Raw genomic sequence first — 21,729 nt, 5'->3', positions numbered from 1 at the left:
TCCTACAGAACACCTACTGAACGCTGGCAGGAGACCTCAGACCTCCCAAAAGGCAAGAAACTCCCCACGTACCTGGGTAGGGCAAAAGAAAAAAGAATAAACAGACAAAAGAATAGGGATGGGGCCTGCACCAGTGGGAGGGAGCTGTGAAGGAGGAAAGGTTTCCACACACTAGAAGCCCCTTCGCGGGCGGAGACTGCGGGTGGCGGAGGGGAAGCTTCAGAGCCGCGGAGGAGAGCACAGCAACAGGGGTGCGGAGGGCAAAGCGGAGAGATTCCCGCACAGAGGATCAGAGCCGACCAGCATTCACCAGCCCGAGAGGCTTGTCTGCTCACCTGCCGAGGCGGGCAGGGCTAGGAGCTGACGCTCGGGCTTCAGTCGGAGCACAGGGAGAGGACTGGCAGCGTGAACACAGCCTGAAGGGGTTAGTGCACCACGGCTAGCCGGGAGGGAGTCCCGGAAAAAGTCTGTACCTGCCGAAGAGGCAAGAGACTTTTTCTTCCCTCTTTGTTTCCTGGTGCGAGAGGAGAGGGGATTAAGAGCGCTGCTTAAAGGAGCTCCAGAGACGGGCGTGAGCCGCGGCTAACAGCGCGGACCCCAGAGATGGTCATGAGATGCTAAGGCTGCTGCTGCGGCCACCAAGAAGCCTGTGTGCGAGCACAGGTCACTCTCCACACCTCCCTTCCGGGGAGCCTGTGCAGCCCGCCACTGCCAGGGTCCCAGGATCCAGGCACAACTTCCCTGGATCTAATGCAGGCTCGCCCCGCACTCTGAACCCCTCCCTCCCCCCAGCCTGAGTGAGCCAGAGCCCCCGAATCAGCGGCTCCTTTAACCACATCCTGTCGGAGTGAAGAACAGACGCCCTCCGGCGACCTACACGCAGAGGCGGGGCCAAATCCAAAACTGAACGCCGGGAGCTGTGCGAACAAAGAAGAAAAAGGGAAATCTCTCCCAGCAGCCTCAGAAGCAGTGGATTAAAGCTCCACAATCAACTTGATTTACCCTGCATCTGTGGAATACATGAATAGACAACGAATCATCCCAAATTGAGGAGGTGGACTTTGAGAGCAAGATTTATTATTTTTTCCTCTTTTCCTCTTTTTGTGAGTGTGTATGTGTATGCTTCTGTGAGAGATTTTGTCTGTATAGCTTTGCTTTCACCATTTGTCCTAGGGTTCTATCCGTCCGTTTTTTGTGGTTTTTTTTTTTACTTAAAAAATTTCTTTTTCTTAATAATTATTTTTTCATTTTAATAACTTTATTTTATTTTACCTTACTTTATTTTATTTTATCCTCTTTCTTTCTTTCTACTTTTTCTCCCTTTTATTCTGAGCTGTGTGGATGAAAGGCTCTTGGTGCTGCAGCCAGGAGTCAGTGCTGGGCCTCTGAGGTGGGAGAGCCAACTTCAGGACATTGGTCCACAAGAGACCTCCCAGTTTCATGTAATATCAAACGGCAAAAATCTCCCAGAGATCTCCATCTCAACACCAACACCCAGCTTCACTCAACAACCAGCAAGCTACAGCGCTGGACACCCTATGCCAAACAACTAGCAAGGCAGGAACACAACACCACCCATTAGCAGAGAGGCTGCCTAAAATCATAATAAGTCCACAGACACCCCAAAACACACCACCAGACGTAGACCTGCCCAGCAGAAAGACAAGATCCAGCCTTATCCACCAGAACACAGGCACTAGTCCCCTCCACCAGGAAGCCTACACAACCCACTGAACCAACTTTAGCCACTGGGGACAGACACCAAAAACAATGGGAACTACAAACCTGCAGCCTGCAAAAAGGAGACCCCAAACACAGTAAGATAAGCAAAATGAGAAGACAGAAAAACACACAGCAGATGAAGGAGCAAGATAAAAACCCATGAGACCTAAAAAATGAAGAGGAAATATGCAGTCTACCTGAAAAAGAATTCAGAATAATGATAGTAAAGATGATCCAAAATCTTGGAAATAGAGAAAATGTAAGAAACATTTAACAAGGACCTCAAAGAACTAAAGATGAACAAACCAATAATGAACAACACAATAAGTGAAATGAAAAATACTCTAGATGGGATCAATAGCAGAATAACTCACGTAGAAGAACGGATAAGTGACCTGGAAGATAAAATAGTGAACATAACCACTGCAGAGCAGAATAAAGAAAAAAGAATGAAAAGAACTGAGGACAGTCTCAGAGACCTCTGGGACAACATTAAATGCACCAACATTCGAATTATAGGGGTTCCAGAAGAAGAAGAGAAAAAGAAAGGTACTGAGAAAATATTTGAAGAGATTATAGTTGAAAACTTCCCGAATATGGGAAAGGAAATAGTTAAAAAACGTCCAGGAAGCACAGAGAGTCCCATACAGGATAAATCCAAGGAGAAATATGCCAAGACACGTATTAATCAAAGTATCAAAAATTAAATACAACAAATATTAAAAACAGCAAGAGAAAAACAACAAATAACACACAAGGGAATCCCCATAAGGTTAACAGCTGATCTTTCAGCAGAAACTCTGCAAGCCAGAAGGGACTGGCAGGACATATTTAAAGTGATGAAGGAGAAAAACCTACAACCAAGATTACTCTACCCATCAAGGATTTCATGCAGATTTGATGGAGAAATTAAAACCTTTACAGACAAGCAAAAGCTGAGAGAGTTCAGCACCACCAAACAAGCTTTACAACAAATGCTAAAGGATTTTCTCTAGGCAAGAAACACAAGAGAAGGAAAAGACCTACAACAATGAACCCAAAACAATTAAGAAAACGGGAATAGGAACATACATATTGATAATTACCTTAAATGTAAATGGACTAAATGCTCCCACCAAGAGACACAGACTGGCTAAATGGATACAAAAACAAGACCCATATATATGCTGTCTACAAGAGACCCACTTCAGACCTAGAGACACATACACACTGAAAGTGAGGGGATGGAAAAAGATATTCCATGCAAATGGAAACCAAAAGAAAGCTGGAGTAGGAATTCTTGTATCAGACAAAATAGACTTTAAAATAAAGACTATTACAAGAGACAAAGAAGGACACTACATAATGATCAAGGGATCAATCCAAGAAGAAGATATAACAATTGTAAATATTTATGCACCCAACATAGGAGCACCTCAATACATAAGGCAAATACTAACAGCCATAAAAGGGGAAATCAACAGTAACACATTCATAGTAGGGGACTTTAACACCCCACTTTTACCCATGGACAGATCATCCAAAATGAAAATAAATAAGGAAACACAAGCTTTAAATGATACATTAAACAAGATGGACTTAACTGATATTTATAGGACATTCCATCCAAAAACGACAGAGTACACATTTTTCTAAAGTGCTCATGGAACGTTCTCCAGGATAGATCATATCTTGGGTCACAAATCAAGCCTTGGTAAATATAAGAAAATTGAAATTGTATCAAGTATCTTTTCGACCACAATGGTATGAGACTAGATATCAATTACAGGAAAAGATCTGTAAAAAATACAAACACATGGAGGCTAAACAATACACTACTTAATAACGAAGTGATCACTGAAGAAATCAAAGAGGAAATCAAAAAATGCCTAGAAACAAATGACAATGGAGACACAACGACCCAAAATCGATGGGATGCAGCAAAAGCAGTTCTAAGAGGGAAGTTTATAGCAATACAATCCTACCTTAAGAAACAGGAAACATCTCGAATAAACAACCTAACCTTGCACCTAAAGCAATTAGAGAAAGAAGAACCAAAAAACCCCAAAGTTAGCAGAAGGAAAGAAATAAAGATCAGATCAGAAATAAATGAAAAAGGAATGAAGGAAACAATAGCAAAGATCAATAAAAACTAAAAGCTGGTTCTTTGAGAAGATAAACAAAATTGATAAACCATTAGCCAGACTCATCAAGAGAAAAAGGGAGAAGACTCAAATCAATAGAATTAGAAATGAAAAAGGAGAAGTAACAACTGACACTGCAGAAATACAAAAGATCATGAGAGATTACTACAAGCAACACTATGCCAATAAAATGGACAACCTGGAAGATATGGACAAATTCTTAGAAATGCACAACCTGCCAAGACTGAATCAGGAAGAAATAGAAAATATGAACAAAACAATCACAAGCACTGAAATTGAAACTGTGATTAAAAATCTTCCAACAAACAAAAGCCCAGGACCAGATGGCTTCACAGGCAAATTCTATCAAACATTTAGAGAAAAGCTAACACCTATCCTTCTCAAACTCTTCCAAAATATAGCAGAGGGAGGAACACTCCCAAACTCATTCTACGAGGCCACCATCACCTTGATACCAAAACCAGACAAGGATGTCACAAAGAAAGAAAACTACAGGTCAATATCACTGATGAATATAGATGTAAAAGTCCTCAACAAAATACTAGCAAACACAATCCAACAGCACATTAAATGGATCATACACCATGATCAAGTGGGGTTTATTCGAGGAATGCAAGGATTCTTCAATATACACAAATCGATCAATGAGATACACCATCTTAACAAATTGAAGGAGAAAAACCATATGGTCATCTCAGTAGATGCAGAGAAAGCTTTGGACAAAATTCAACACCCATTTATGATAAAAACCCTCCAGAAAGTAGGCATAGAGGGAACTTTCCTCAACATAATAAAGGCCATATATGACAAACCCACAGCCAACATTGTCCTCAATGGTGAAAAACTGAAAGCATTTCCACTAAGATCAGGAACAAGACAAGGTTGCCCACTCTTACCACTGTTATTCAACGTAGTTTTGGAAGTTTTAGCCACAGCAATCAGAGAAGAAAAGGAAATAAAAGAGAAGAAAAGGAAATAAAAGGAATCCAAATCGGAAAAGAAGAAGTAAAGCTGTCACTGTTTGCACATGACTTGATTCTATACATAGAGAATCCTAAAGATGCTACCAGAAAACTACTAGAGCGAATCAATGAATTTGGTAAAGTTGCAGGATACAAAATTAATGCACAGAAATCTCTGGCATTCCTATACACTAATGATGAAAAATCTGAAAGTGAAATCAAGAAAACACTCTGATTTACCATTGCAACAAAAAGAATAAAATATCTAGGAATAAATCTACCTAAGGAGACAAAAGACCTTTATGCAGAAAATTATAAGACACTGATGAAAGAAATTAAAGATGATACAAATAGATGGAGAGATATACCATGTTCTTGTATTGGAAGAATCAACATTGTGAAAATGACTCTACTACACAAAGCAATCTACAGATTCAATGCAATCCCTATCAAACAACCACTGGCATTTTTCACAGAACTAGAACAAAAAATTTCACAATTTGTATGGAAACACAAAAGACCCCGAATAGCCAAAGCAATCTTGAGAACGAAAAACGGAGCTGGAGGAATCAGGCTCCCTGACTTCAGACTATACTACAAAGCTACAGTAATCAAGACAGTATGGTACTGGCACAAAAACAGAAATATAGATCAATGGAACAGGATAGAAAGCCCAGAGATAAACCCACGCACATATGGTCACCTTATCTTCGATAAAGGAAGCAGGAATGTACAGTGGAGAAAGGACAGCCTCTTCAATAAGTGGTGCTGGGAAAACTGGACAGCTACATGTAAAAGTATGAGATTAGATCACTCCCTAACACCATACACAAAAATAAGCTCAAAATGGATTAAAGACCTAAATGTAAGGCCAGAAACTATCAAGCTTTTAGAGGAAAACATAGGCAGAACACTCTATGACATAAATCGCAGCAAGATCCTTTTTGACCCATCTCCTAGAGAAATGGAAATAAAAACAAAAAGAAACAAATGGGACCTAATGAAACTTCAAAGCTTTTGCACAGCAAAGGAAACCATAAAGAAGACCAAAAGACAACCCTCAGAATGGGAGAAAATATTTGCAAATGAAGCAACTGACAAAGGATTAATCTCCAAAACTTATAAGCAGCTCATGCAGCTCAATATAAAAAAAACAAACAAACCAATCCAAAAATGGGCAGAACACTTAAATAGACATTTCTCCAAAGAATATATACAGACTGCCAACAAACATATGAAAGAATGCTCAACATCATTAATCATTAGAGAAATGCAAATCAAATCTACAATGAGATATCATCTCACACCAGTCAGAATGGCCATCATCAAAAAATCTAGAAAGAATAAATGCTAGAGAGCGTGTGGAGAAAAGGGAACACGCTTGCACTGCTGGTGGGAATGTGAATTGGTACAGCCACTGTGGAGAACAGTATGGAGGTTCCTTAAAAAACTACAAATAGAACTACCATATGACCCAGCAATCCCACTACTGGGCATATACCCTGAGAAAACCATAATTCAAAAAGAGTCATGTACCAAAATGTTCATTGCAGCTCTATTTACAATAGCCCGGAGATGGAAACAACCTAAGTGTCCATCATCGGATGAATGGATAAAGAAGATGTGGCACATGTATACAATGGAATATTACTCAGCCATAAAAAGAAATGAAATTTAGCTATTTGTAATGAGATGGATGGACCTAGAGTCTGTCATACAGAGTGACAGATTTCAGATCTCTCAGAAAGAGAAAGACAAATACCATATGCTAACACATATATATGGAATTTAAGAAAAAAAAATGTCATGAAGAACCTAGGGGTAAGACAGCAATAAAGACACAGACCTACTAGAGAATGGACTTGAGGATATGGGGAGGGGGAAGGGTAAGCTGTGACAAAGTGAGAGAGTGGCATGGACATATATACACTACCAAACATAAAATAGATAGCTAGTGGGAAGCAGCCGCATAGCACAGGGAGATCAGCTCGGTGCCTTGTGACCACCTAAAGGGGTGGGATAGGGAGGGTGGGAGGGAGGGAGACGCAAGACGGAAGAGTTATGGGAACATATGTATATGTATAACTGATTCACTTTGTTATAAAGCAGAAACTAACACACCATTGTAAAGTAATTATACTCCAATAAAGATGTAAAAAAAAAAGTAATATTATAACATTTGGAAAGCTAATTTGTAAGTTTGATCTAGTGTACATAAACAGAACACTGAATCCAACATACAATCATATTTTAAAAGACCGTATGCTGAGACATAAAACAATATTCAAAGCATTTTAAAGGATTGAATAGAGTGGATTCTCTGCCTAAAATGGGGGAATAAAAAGGCAACTAGAAAATCACTAAATGTTTGGAAATTAAACAATAAACTTCTAAATAAATCATGGGTCAAAGAAGTCATGATGAAAATAGAAAATATTATGAACTCAATAATGATAAAAATACCACATATCAAAACTTATGAGTGACAGCTAAAACTATGCTTAAAAGGAAATTTAGTTTTAAAGGCAAATATGAAGAAATAAGGAAGGGTGAAAATCAATAACCTCAACTTCAAACTCAGGAAAATAGAAGAGAACAGCAAAATAAACCCATAGAAAGCAGAAGGAGGGAAGTAATGAAGAGTATAAAATCTATAAATACAATATAAAGGAAATTTTTTAGAAAACTAAAAATTATATATGGCTAAGCTAGTCATTCCAAAGGACTAGGGGAAAAAAAATGTAAACCCAATAAAATTTGTAGAAAAGAAACAATAGTGATAAAAGCAGAAGTTAATGAAATAGAAACTAAAAAGAAAAATAGGATTGACCAACAAAACTGATGCTGGTTTTTTGAAATGACTAATGGCAAAATGGGTTAAAAAAATCAGAAGGGGTTCAAATGAATAAAAAAGAAGAGGAATATAAATTGCAGGGGGGATGGATAAAACTGTCCTATTTACAGATAGTAAGATTATCTACATTCAAAAGTCTCTATAGATAAACTTTTAAAACTACTAAAAGTATTCAACAAGGTTTTGGATACAAGATTAATATACAAATTTCTTTAAGGCTCCCTTACACTAGGAATAATAAAATAGAAAGTGTAATTAAAAAAAAGAATCACAAAAAAATTATACAACAGTACCTACCTAAGTTACAAATTACCTAGGAGCAAATCCTACAAATATGTGCATGAACTTCATAAAAAAAAATGTTATTGAATAACATAAAAGAGAACTTGAATTAAGTGGAAATTGTACCTTGCTCATGAATTAAATAAATCAACACTGAAAAGATATCAAGGGACTTCCCTGCTGGTGCAGTGGATAAACTCTGCACTCCCAATGGAGGAGGCCCGGGTTCAATCCCTGGTTGGGGAACTAGATCCCACACACATGCAGCAGCTAAAAGTTCACATGCCACAACTAAGGAGCTGGCGAGCCACAATCAAGTAGCCCGCCTGCCGTAACTAAGACCCAGTGCAAATAAATAAATAAATAATTTTTAAAAAGAAATCAGTACTTCCGAAATAATCTATAAAATTCATTAAAATCCATATAATTTTAATTACAATTCTAATCAAAATCTCAAATTGATTTGTATGAAAAAATATTAACTGAGTCTAAAATTTATGTGGTCAACAAGCTGTAAAGGTCAAAGAATTGCTTACACAATTTCAAAAAGAAAGTACAAAGAAGGGGTACTCTTTCTATACAATATTAAAGACATATGCAAGACATATTAAAGATATATGCAAGATATATTAAAAAGCTAAGATCATCAAAACTGTGTAGTATTGGCACAGAGGAAAACAAATAGGCCAATGGAACATAATAGGTACTCCTGAAATAAACCCAAACATATATGTAAATGTGGACTATAACAGAGCTGGTATAATAAATCAATGTGTAAAGAGCAGACTATTTACAAAAAGAAATCATGCTAGAAAAATTATATATATATACATACACATATATGTATATACATATATACTAATAAAACCAAATTCCTACCTCACATTATAAACAATAAATTTTGCATTAAAACCTAAATATGAAAAATCTCTATATTAGACATTAAAAGTATGAACCATAAAAGGAAAGATGAATTTTTTAAAAGCTAAAAGCTTCTATTCTAATTTTCTACTCTATTTGTAGAAATGAAGAAAGATTGGAATTACCCAAACACCCATTACTAAATAAATTATGCCATATCCATACAGTAGAATAAAATGCAGATTTAAAAAGAATGAATTGGACTTCCCTGGTGGCACAGTAGTTAATAATCCACCTGCCAATGCAGGGGACACGGGTTCGAGCCCTGGTCTTGGAAGATCCCACATGCCGTGGGGCAACTGGGACCGCAAGCCACAACTACTGAGCCCGCGTGCCACAACTACTGAAGCCCATGCTCCTAGAGCCCATGCTCCGCAACAAGAGAAGCCACCACAATGAGAAGCCCACACACCTCAACGAAGAGTAGCCCCTGCTCACTGCAACTAGAGAAACCCTACATGCAGCAACAAAGACCCAATGCAGCCAAAAATAAATAAATTATTTAAAAATTTTAAAAAAATTTAAATAAAAATAACGAATAAGCTAGAGCACCATGTTATACTGTTAAGTGATTGAAGTATTATATACCTATAGTATCTGTAGTGATGTCAACTGTTTTATTCCTGATACAGGTAATTTGTGTCTTCTCTCTGTTTCTCTGATTGGGCTGGTTAGAGTTTTTTTGGTAAAGGATATGCCTCCTTACCAGTACTAGGAAAATTTAAAAAAAAATTTTTTTTTACCAATTTAACAAGAAAATAATTATATCTCAGCCAAACTGATTTATTTGCTATATATTTCTTTGTTTCTGCATCAGAATTCTTTTCAATTACAGAATTACTGTTTTACTGATGCTTTAAAAAGGAAGCCTTTATTCATGAAATTTTTATTGAAGTCTTCCTCTGTGCCAGACAGTAGGCTAGAGCTGGAGTTTCTCAGATGAATTAAAACCTGGTCCCTGCCCATAAGGGTTTGTCAGCTAGTGGGAGATAATGAGATTAATATGGTAGCCTTCTGTACAAGTGCCCTGTGGAAACAAAAGACGATGAGGTCAGCTCTACTTGGCATGAGTATCTTTACAGAGAGGAAGAGGTAAGAATCATGGTGAAAGGATGAGCTGGCACTTTATAAACAGACCAGGCATTCCAGGTAGAGGGGCTGCCAGGTACAAGGCACAGTAGCAAAAGGGAGAATGATGGCTGTATCATCGTTCCTTTTTTTAGTTGCAAGCAGTGGAAGCAGTTTGGGGTTGATTAAACAGAAATGGATTTTCATTAAAAATCCATATTAGGAGTTCCCAGAATGCTGGGAGGAGTGAAGGATCATTGGAGAACAGGTGGGGAAGCCCCTTCTGCTCCTGCACTGGGAACTGTGGGGAAACCACCTCCAGCCTGGTCCCACAGGTGCCTGTGTTGAGCCAGGACCATGACCTTGCCACCACTCCTGCCCATGAAAGATGGATGTTTCCTTTACCAAACTAAATGACAAAGTGGGTTCTACACAGTTATCCTTCATCAGGTTGTTCACTTCTAAATTACAGTCTTGCATGGAGAGTCTGATTAAGCTTAAATTACCTTCCTTTATTTACTCAAAGGTTATTCAACAAGTCAGGTCCATACTATATGCCAGACACCAGGTTGAACTCTACAGAATCAACTGAACAAAGTTCCTACCTCCATGAGGTTTATAGTTTTGGAGGAATGGTAAGAAAGAAGTGTAATAAAAATTTTTTACAAAGAAAGAAGTAAATATATGTTGGAGGAAAACATATATAGTATGTCAGGTGACAGTAAGTGGTATGGACAAAAATTTAAAAATAAAACATGCAATGGGCTTCCCTGGTGGCGCAGTGGTTAAGAATCCGCCTGCCAATGCAGGGGACACGGGTTCGAGCCCTGGTCTGGGAAGATCCCACATGCCGTGGAGCAACTAAGCCCATGCACTATAACTACTGAGCCTGCGCTCTAGAGCCCACAAGCCACAACTACTGAGCCCACATGCCACAACTACTGAAGCCTGCGTGCCTAGAGCCCATGCTCCGCAACAAGGGAAGCCACCGCAATGAGAAGCCCGTGCACCGCAACGAGGAGTAGCCCCCACTCGTTGCAACTAGAGAAAGCCTGCACGCAGCAACGAAGACCCAATGCAGCCAATAAATAAATAAATAAATAAATAAAACAGGAACTGAGACATGCAAGGGAGGCAGGGAATGTCAATGTTTTATAGACAGTGGTCAAGCAAAGCACGCTAAGGTGATATGTGGGTAAACATATGAAGTCAAGGAGCCAGCCATAAGGACCTCTGGGGGTAGGGCCTTCCAGGCAGAGGAAACACGAATACAAATGCCCTCTGGTGGAAATATATCTACTGTGTCCAAGGAATAGCAAGGAAGAAGAAAACTTTGTGTAGCTCCAGTGTGGCTGGAGCAGAGAGAGCAAAAACAAGAGTGGTAGATGAAGTTGAAGACAAGGAGGAAGAAGGGGGGGAAAGCTGTATCATACAAGGCTTTGCTGATCATTGAAAGGACTTTGGCTCTGAGTCAGGGTGAGATGGAGAGCCATTCCACCGGAGAGTATTGGACAGAAGGGAGTCAGTTTTGACTTGCATTTTCATAGGATCATCTAGATGTTCTGTTAAGACTATATTTTAACAAGGCAAGAACAGAAGCCAGGGAGGTATTGCAATAATCCAAGTGAGACATGAAATAATGGTGTTTGAATCACAGTAGTAGTGGTAGTGAAGAGAGGAGAGTGAAAGGTGATAGGCTCCTGGATGTATTCTGAAGGCACTGGCCTCACTACACAGGGCTGTGTGTGCGCGAGTGGTGCAGCAAGCCTGAAAGGGGGTGGGAGCCAGATTACAAAGCCCTTTGTATACCAAGTAAAGAAGTTCGGATTTCATCTTCAGGCAGTGAGCTGTCACTTACTCATTTTTAAGTAAAAGAGTCATATATCATATTTTATTTGAGAAAGCTAATCAAAGTTGAGAATGGAATTGAAGGGGCCATGCTGGAGGCAGGGAGATCTGCTAGGAGACTTCTGTCACTATCCAGATAAGAGAGGATGAAGAATTTAACAGACAAAAAAAAAAAAAAGAATTTAACAGAAACAAAGCTATCTAGCTATCACAGTGGAGAGGGGGGAATGGTCATGTATTAGTTTTCTATTGCTCTATAACAAATTGTCATGAACTTAGTGGTTTAAAACGGCACACATCTATTGTTCCACATTTTCTGTGGGTCAGGAATCCAGGCATGCCTTAGGTGGGTCCTCTGCTCAGGGCTTCACAAGGCTGCAATCCAGGCGATGGCTGGGCTGTGTTCTATGGAAACTTGACTGGGGAAGAGTCCTCCTCCAAGTTCACTCAGGTTGATGGAAGAATTCATTTCCTTGTGTCTGTAGGACTGAAGGCCCTGGCTTCTTGCTGGTTCCTGGCTGGACGCTGCCCTCAGTTCCTAGAGGCCTCCCATAGTTCCTTGTCACGTAGGACCAATTACTTCATCAAGCCAGCAAGGAGAATCTGAGAGTGAGTCTGTCAGCAAGATGGAGTCCCAGATAACATTAGGTAATCATGGGAGTAACCTTCCACCATCTTTGCCGTATTCTGTTTCTTAGAAACAAGTCACAAGTTCCACTCACACTCAAGGAGAGAAAATTACACAGGGTATGAACATCAGAAAACGGATCATTGAGGGTCACCTTAAGATCTGCCCACCACATATAATAAAGAATGTGGAGGACACAGAATGGACAGGATCTAGGATGTGACAGGGTCATTGTATGTGAGCCTTGTGGCTTGTGGGATCTTAGTTCCCTGACCAGGGATCGAACCCACGTGCCCCCTGCCCTCGCAGTGGAAGCGCAGAGTCCTAACCACTGGACTGCCAGGGAATTCCCACTACCACATTTTTAAAATCAAAGTATTTTTTATTTTAATGAAATAGACAATAAACCTAGCCCCAGGTCCTTATTCTCCTTTTCCTAAAACAAACGAACAAACCAAAAAAAACAACAAACAAACTCTTGCAGTTCAAGCCATGTGTTATTTTGCTGAGCTAAAAGGAAGTTCCTGGACCTGTGTGAATTTCTGTGTTTCTAATGGACTCTTGCAAACCTGGGAGACTGAACACAGAAATGGTATACCTGAAGCAGTGTGAGTGGTTTCAGGTAAGAAAAATTATTTATAGAAAATGAAATCATCCAGGAATTCTCAGTGTTTATATATAATTTACACATTTAAAGCCATTTTAGAATTTATAGATGTTCTGTAAAGGAAGCATCTTAGTTTGACTGTGGTTAGAGATTCTTTATTTCAAGTTTGCCAAGGGGGTGTGGGAAGGGGTGGAAGTTGTGCAGAAACGGGAGGGGGGAGAGCAATACTCTGTGGAACTAATTACCCAAAGGAATTTATGACAATTGTACATGGATGGATGGATTCCATGATTAGGTTTATTAAGGTCACATAGTACGTGACTAGGATCCACCAAACAAGTTTAGGTGGTTAAAGTGGAAATACTTGGGGAAGTTAACATATAATTGTTTGAAAAGAATTAATTTGGAATGTCCCAGTTTCAAGTACACTGAATGACTACATTCCTTGTAGGCCTTTCCTGTCTCTACCTGTTGTCTGTGGAAGCCTGTGGTTGTCACTGAAGAGGCCTGTTTGACAGAGGTGGTTGTCCACTTCCTTTGCAAGGAGCTGCCCTGTGGGGACCCAGGAGAGCCCATTCACAAACCTGTCTTTAGCTGATTCTGTTCCGTAAAACTTTTTCAAAACAAATGGCAGAAAACCCAACCTGAAATCACTTAAGCTATAAAGGCTTACAGTGAAGGGTGGCTCTTGCCAATATCAGAAGCAGCTGGTTTAAGAGCTTAAACAAAGTCACAAGATTTGTTTTTTGGTGGCAAGAGCAACCAGACCTTGTATCACATCATCAAGTCTAGCAGGAAAGACTCTGTCCCCCCAAAGCCAAACAATCATCTTTATCTTGACTTTCATTGGGCTGGAAGGGGTCATACACCTCCCCTAAATTAATCACTATGATTAGGAGAATCCAATTCTCTGATTGGCTAAGATCCAACCTGTTTATGTAAATCAACTCTATCTAAAGGACATCATTTCCAAGGAAAGTTTGGGTATAGTTTTTACCAGAAGTAGGATGAGTGGATGTTGGGCAGTAAACACAGAAGAAAGTCCTCTTCACCCCATGAGAATGCCTTTTAACGGAGCCAGCAATTTATTTACACGGTAGCATGATTGCCAATGACATGGAAACCTTGATATTTGTGCAACTTGTACAGTTGTACAACTTACATCTTATTCTCCCCACCACACTACCCCACCACACTCACATACTTCATTTGACTGAAAGCTCTAGTTAGAAGAGGCTCAGAAATATTCTATTGCTTTGTGTGCAGGCAAAACCTCAGATCAATAAGTATAGAAAGCCCATGTCATGTACATAAGGGGAGAGAAGTGCCTCCAGATACAACAATCCACTGGGTACCACCAATTAATTTATGCATTAGAGGTTTGAAGAACACTCTCCTTAAAGGAGAGAGAGATGTAAGGATATGTAGGACTGCTTGTAAGAGATCCTCAGTGTATTAGGCCTGAGAAGAGGAGTTCCATATTTGGATGGTAAGAGGAAGTGAATTAGCAATTGGGATGGGCACAGGAAGGGACAGTGCTGACTTGGAAAGATCTCTAGTGCTACTAGATGCTTCATTCAGTTGTTCAGGGTTTCACTAGCAATACTAATACAGTTAGATTGTTTGCTCATTGAGACTAGTTATTTTCCTTCTCTTGTGGTATTTTTCTTCTCTCATATTTGGCTTAAATACTATCTCATTCCACTACATTCCTCCCTCCATCCCTCCCCAGACCTTTTCACTGATGCCTGCCTGATAAAAGGCCCCACATCTGATATTAACCTAAAAGTTCCTTGATTCCTTAGAGTGAGTTATTCATTAACAGCACCTAAATTACTGGTTGTTAGGCAAATCTTCTAATTCTTTTCAATCTACGGATCTGCTCCGAGAGGCTTCTGTAAATCTACTGCAGAAATAAGTGAAGCTTTGTGCCAGTTGTTAGCCCTAAGCAGAAGTTTGAAAGAGGGAGGAGAAGTTACTCATTTGCTCGATTCAGCATGGTGAGTCCAGGGGAGGGAATCAAGTGTACCTCAGGCTTGACAAGCAGCTCAGGAAAACACGGCTGCTGCCTGCCGACAGGACAGAACTAGGCAGGGGCGACTGGGCTGCTTCTGAGCATGGTCGTGGGTTCCTGCCGAATTGCTCTAAAGATCAAGCATTTTTCCATCTATTTCCTATGATGGCCAGAGTTTCCTGTGCTAAGAGGTATGGCTGTCTTCTTTCCTGTCCTTTTGTTCAGCAAAAACAAAAGCTAATTAAAGTAAACGTCAGAAGCGGTACTGGGGCAAGGAGTGGGCTTCGGGACTGGGGCAGAGAAACTTCCAGCGGCTGTGGCTGATTATGCAGATAAAGTGCATTTGGGAGCTGTGTGTCTAGCCATGTATGCATGCTTTTCAGTTATTATGATAAAAAAAAAAAGCAACCTCTCTGTGGGTTATTAAAACATGTCTCTAGGCCTCTGGAGCAGAAAACTGTGCTTCTAGATTCACAGAATGTGCATTTTTGTTTTACTCCATAATAGTCTAGGCTCATTTCTATTTCATACTTTTGTTTACCTCAAGAAACACTTTGCAACCAGCAAAGAAACTGGCTCTGCCTATGATGTTCAAAGAAAATTCAGTGGCATCATTACAATCACTGGGTAGGACAGTCACCATTATTGTTTGTTGTTGCTGTCATTTTTTTCCCTTGATGTTTCAGATACCTTACAAATCATAACTGAATCTAGCCACTTGTTTTTCAAATACATATTTAAATTGCTATAGTACTCAACTGCTGAATTCCATGACATTTATATATGTTTTCAATTTAAAGACTAGAAAAAAAAAATACTTAGGGCATTATTTGAATTGGTCATGCAGTTGTTTAATATATGAAATTTAAATGTAAATAAAGATACATTTAACATTGAATTTTCCTTGTAATTTGCAACTCTGGATATGTTCTCTGGAAAAGCAAACCCAGAAAATTGGAATTAAAATTTTTTTGGTGAGATTTGTATCAATTCCAGAGCAAACGTGTCTTGTGAAGTCAAAATTTACAAATGAAAATTGATACACCTTGAAATCATTCTGACAGATCACAAATTCTTGGTTTAGAAAGTTTGCTAGATGTTTCCTTCATTCCTGATGAAATGTTTCCTATCTATTTGTGTTCTCATAAGTTACAATACATTTTCAAAATTAAGTAGAATTTTTTGAGCTCTTGCCTAAACAGGTCACCAAACCTATTTTTTGTATGCGCCTATGATAACAAGGCTGCTACAAACTTAGACTGTATGAGTTCTAGCAAAAACACCAAGGGTTGAGTCCTTTAGCATCATTTGGAATAACCCAGCCTCAAAGGCTTTCAGTAGAAGTGAAGTGTAGCAACATGTCACAGCAGAGGGAGCCAAGAGACGCCCAGGGAACAATAGACATCTTGTGGGAAGGGCTGAAATGTATGCGGCCCATTCCCATGGGAACGCCTGTAGTTCTTTCACACTGTGTGAAAAAGATGCTCCTTGAAAAGGATCTTTAATCCTTTCTTTCAAGGGAAAATCTGAGAACTTTATTGAAAGTTTCTAGAACCCAAATGGGTCTAAGTTAGTCACTGGGCATTTTAAACACAGGTGAATAAAATGAGAATTTTTTGATGCACAGTAGTGTTGTCCAAAGCATAATGTAAATAAATATTGCTATTCTAGAATTGTCTGAAGTGAAGAAACCAGAGAATATCCTAACCTGGAGTTGGAAGCTAGAGGCTCATTTCTTCAGAATAATTTGGCTTCCTGAGATAGTTATGTTTATTGAAATCCCCCCAAAAGTGGTATCCCAATAGCTGGGCGATTAAGTCCTCTGGTTCAAGTGTGTTTTCGTTTAGCAGAATCTACTGATGCATAATAGAGTAAACCAGCAATGTCTTATTAGCCCCCATTCAGCGTAGGTCACCTTGAAAAGTCATAAAGAACTTTTCCCTCTGGTGCCCTGGAGGGTATAATACCCTCCCTCCTTCCTAATAAACATGGGAGTGAGCGTGACACTTAAGTAGAAAGCTCAGGTATTTGGATTACCTGGCCACAAAAAGTCTGAGATACATTGTATTTCAGTCCATATCCGCTCTGTAAAAAAATTCACTGTTACTGTTTGGCCATGGTGGGGACAGCATCACAGTAAAGCTGTCTCTCCAAGAGAACAAGGCAAGTTTGCTGAGAAATCAACAGGGACACATACAAGATAGTGTATGACCTGCCCAGATATAAGACGGGGGGAGAGTACAGCTAGGATATAAATATGACACAAATGGGGAAGACCTAGGCATCTTTAACGCTGTGAATTCAATGTCAGGTAGCAGTACAGTCATCGTTAGCATTTACAAGGTATGGCACGGGGACGTGTAAACAGGAGAATGACCTACAAGAATAATGATATTATTAAGGATATGATTGCTGTCACTCTTCGTGTGGTTGCCGTACGCCTGATCTGTGTGAAATGCTTTACATAATCTCTTTAAACCTCCCAACAACCCACATCACCATCCTCAGGTGTAAATAAGGAACCCGAGGCTCAGGGAGGTTGATTAATCTGCCCAGGTTTATACTGCAGGTAACGGCAGAGCTGAGCCCAGATGTGTCCAGGTCCCCCTGCACTTACCACTCTGCTCTTCTTACTGGGTCCCCATACTCTGTCCAATTCTGGACCCTAAGCTCATTTAAAAATGAAAGAAAATTGAATAAAAACTAGTGACAAGTACCGTGAATAATGAATAGAGGATGAAGAAGAGGGAAGACTAAAGAAATATAGTCTATTCCATTAAAAGGAAATAGAGTACAGCTACTGTATCAGAAAATTATCAGTGAGAGAATACACCTTCTCACAGATGACTAGGTTGTCTATTTTTATAAAGTAAACTCTTTAAGGGGACAGTCCTCCACATGTGGATGGCGTAAAAATAGACTGACCACCAAGTGTTTAGGAAGATTTAAGAGGTTATTCTCCTGAAGCATATGACCTGGTTCAGTGGCAGGTGTGTGGCCACCCTGAGCACACACCTTTATGGGGTAGCACCACTGGGGAGACACCTGCAGTGTTCACATCTTGGTGATCGTGCAGATGAATTTATCTGCAGCACAACTTTTTGTGCACTTTGTCAGCAGATAGGTGAATCCATGGGACGAGCAGACCTACTATAGGAACAGACAAGCTAGGGGTAGAGAATAATATGGTTTAAAACATGTTTTAAAGATGTGTCACTAACTTTTAAAACAGTAAGGAAGGGTTTAGGTACCTTTTTCTCCTCTGCAGTATCAACAGATGAAGCAGATAAACATTTTCTCTGAGTATTGCTGCAATATTTAAAGTACCAATCTAAGTCTGATCCAAGAATCTCCCAGCAAATAAAGTGGAAAAAAACAGGGTATGCATCTTTGTTGGGTGAGTTTGTTCTCTTTATTAGCAACTTCCTGCATCCTGAAACTTTCAACAATGTTGATCTAGAGGCAGAGCAAAAGTATGACTTCTTTAGGAGCTGTGACTCTTCCTGAACAAACTCTCAGTGTTTCAAACTCTGTACGTGAAATCTCGAAGGCGAGGGAAGTGTTAATTAAGCTGCAATTCTCCTCCCTTCCGGGGAGGGGAGGGGGGTGGATGTTGAGAAATGGCTCCGATAGCCGTCCCATTCACCTGCTTGAGTTCCTATTGAAACCGTGTTATCTGCGTGGCTTTTTTTTTTTCCCCCTCCATTCTTCTCAGGGAAAGTATAGATTTTCATGAACACAGGCAGTTTTGTTTTCGCTGTTAAAAACAACTCCACTTTACTGGAGCAGGCTTTCTGTTTCACCCCAGGAAACAGAGCGTTTCACTCAGAGGTAACTCTCCACTGGGTGAGGCGCAGCCTGTCACCTGACCAGCTCCAGAGCTGCCAGTGGCATTCCTAGAATTCTTGAACCCGGCACCGCAATGAACAACTTCAGGTTCACTGAGCTGAGTAGATTCCACTCCCTGTGCCCTTGGAGTCCGCTGCCCGAGTCTCCCACCCAGTCTCAAAATAGACCGTTGAGTAGCAGCAAGTGCGCCTTTGAGGAGTAGCACGCAGGTAAAGCGCGTTTGTGGGGGACAGCTGGGACTCCCCGAAATGTGTTGCGCATGGTTCAGAATAATTTCTCTTTTTGGGGTGTCTGTTTCTCCATACAGAAACCCGACTTGTCAGTCAACATCTGCTTAAAAAATGTAGACTGAATAATGAGCACCTGGGCGTCAGATTAGGGAATGAAATTAGGAGGGCCAAAGGCGGGGATGAAAAGGAATTTTATAAGCCAGTTTTTGTAACATAGAAAGTAGAAGATTTGGAGGCTGACCTACTTGGATGTGAATCTTGGCTCTGTGTGTAACCTGGGGCATGATGTTTAACCTCACCAGTCCTGTTTCCTCTTCGGTAATCATATCTACCTGCAGGGTTGATGGGAGAACTGAGAAGAAAGTGTCTAGTGAAGAACTTGGTACATAGGAAGTATCCTAGTGTGTGTACATACGTGTGCTTGTGTGTGTACGGTGGATGCATATGTACACCTACATATAGGCCACAGGACTATGACATTCATAAGAGCACGAAGTTTCTCAGAAGATGAGGTAAAATTTGATCTGGCTCTAACCTTCTGGGCTGCTGCAAACAGAGCAGCAAGAGAAGCCAGACACCTGAGCAAAACATTGACCGGAGCTGCTGAAAAATAAATAACATGCCCTGTTGATTCTTATCCAGGAAAGGGAGGACTGGATAAGGATGCAGGGTGCTCTTTAAATGAGGACAGGTGGAAGGGAGGCGCTCAATAATTACCATGCACAGTCATGTATGTACCTACACACAGTCCTGAGAGGGGCTTTGTCCTGGGAGACCAACTGCTTTCAATCCTGACTCTGCAACTTACTCACCAGGTCCCCCTGGACTGCTTGTTTTCCTCTCTGGACATCAGTTTCTCATTGCATGGAATTGTTGTGAGAATTCAGTGGCTTGTTATGTGGGAAACTCTCAAGAGTAGTGCCTGACACATGGTAAACACCCACTAAACATCAGCTGGTGGTGTCATTATTTTACAAAGTGCTCTTTTGTGTGTTATCTGCTTTGATCTTCAAAACAACCTGATGAGGTAGATGAGGTGTGCCTTACACCGTTTTGCAGATGAGAAAACTGAGGCTTGGGGAAGGGCAGAGCATGAACCAAAGGCCCCATGACCACTGACTGGCTGGGCTGGAACTTGAATCTGGGGCCCCAGACAAGCAGGTGGCTTAGTATGTACTCAGCACACATGCACTGAATGAAACCTGAAAGTTCTGGCTAAACACCATTTCCTCCACAGACCCATTCCTTGTCATCTTGCCCTAGGAGAGATCTCTCTCTCCCTCGTACTTCCCCAAACTTCCTTTTGTAGTACCTCGGCGACTTTTCTCTGGGTCATCCTTGTAATGTAGAATGTTTGGTACAAGTCTCCTCTCTCCCTCCTCCACCCCTGGATGTGTGAAAGTTTTCATGTATGGCTATGTGTTGAATAACAATGTTGCACATGGTGGACACACAAGAGTAACAGCTGCAGTTGGAAGCATGAACGTGGGACTCCACACCAGGTGTCACTGCAAGTGTGAAAAGAAAAGAAGGAGCCCAGGAGAACCCTGTGGGTGCCCCTCTCCCCCAGCATGTATTTCTGCTCCTTCTCGAGTTCCAGCTTGAGAAGCTCTGCCATGTCTGGGGCAGCTCAATCTGCTTCCAGAAGTGCCTGATAGTGACCAACAAGCTGACTGGTCAAGGTGAAGTAATTTCCATCCAATACCTTATTTTCCTGAATATTATTTCACAGAGACTCTGCCATTGCAAATACCTGAGTGGGAGAGGGCGAGGGGAGCAGGGGAAAATTCAGGAAAACACTGCCCTAATTTTTCTTGTAGATATTGTAATTCACCCCTCCACATTTGCCAGGATGCAAAGGTCCTTTGTAGGATCCTCACTCTCCTCTCTCCCCATCCCCTGAAACCTTCCCCACCTCTCTCGTTCTTTTCTCATCCTCTAAGCCTCTCTTCCTTGTGACTCTCCTGCTCTCTGGTTGGCCTAAATCCCAGGGTGTAGATGGACGAGGATGCAGGGTCAGTGTAGGAGGCAAGAGGAATTCATCTTCTTGCTTTATGACCCTACCCATATCTTCACCCTCAAATGTTACTAATGAGGTTTCTACTCCTAATGGTAGCTTCATGTGGAGTCTTACGTGTCATCATCAGTCCACAGCAGTTATCGACTGGGAGCCCAGCACTGGAGTCTCTGGGTCCAAATCCCAGCTCTCTAATCTACTAGCTATGTGGCTTAGACAAGTTATTTAATGCCTTGCGTTCCTCACCTGTAAAATAGGAATGAAATAGCCTCATACAGTTGTTATGAGGATTAAACGAGTTAATGTTTACAAAGCATCCAGGATCTGGCATATAGACAAGCATATGTAAGTATTGGGCGTCATTTTTCTAAAGCTGGTAGGTAGTGCAGAAGTCGCATGTAGGCAATACTACCCTTGAAATCTCTTCACTGGCCTGTAAATTGCACCATTTGGAATACTACAGATCGCTTCTTCAGTTAGGTGCCTGATGATGGATTTGGCTTGTGTTTAGAGAGCATGTTGTATGGAGAGTATGTAACTTTAAAAGTGCTTTCAGCACAGAGAGGTGCTGCCACAGTGATAG

Source organism: Grampus griseus (genome assembly GCF_964374135.1).
Source record: "Grampus griseus genome assembly, chromosome: 5".
Taxonomy (NCBI): Eukaryota; Metazoa; Chordata; class Mammalia; order Artiodactyla; family Delphinidae; genus Grampus; species Grampus griseus.
Note: the sequence above shows the minus strand (reverse complement) of the source record.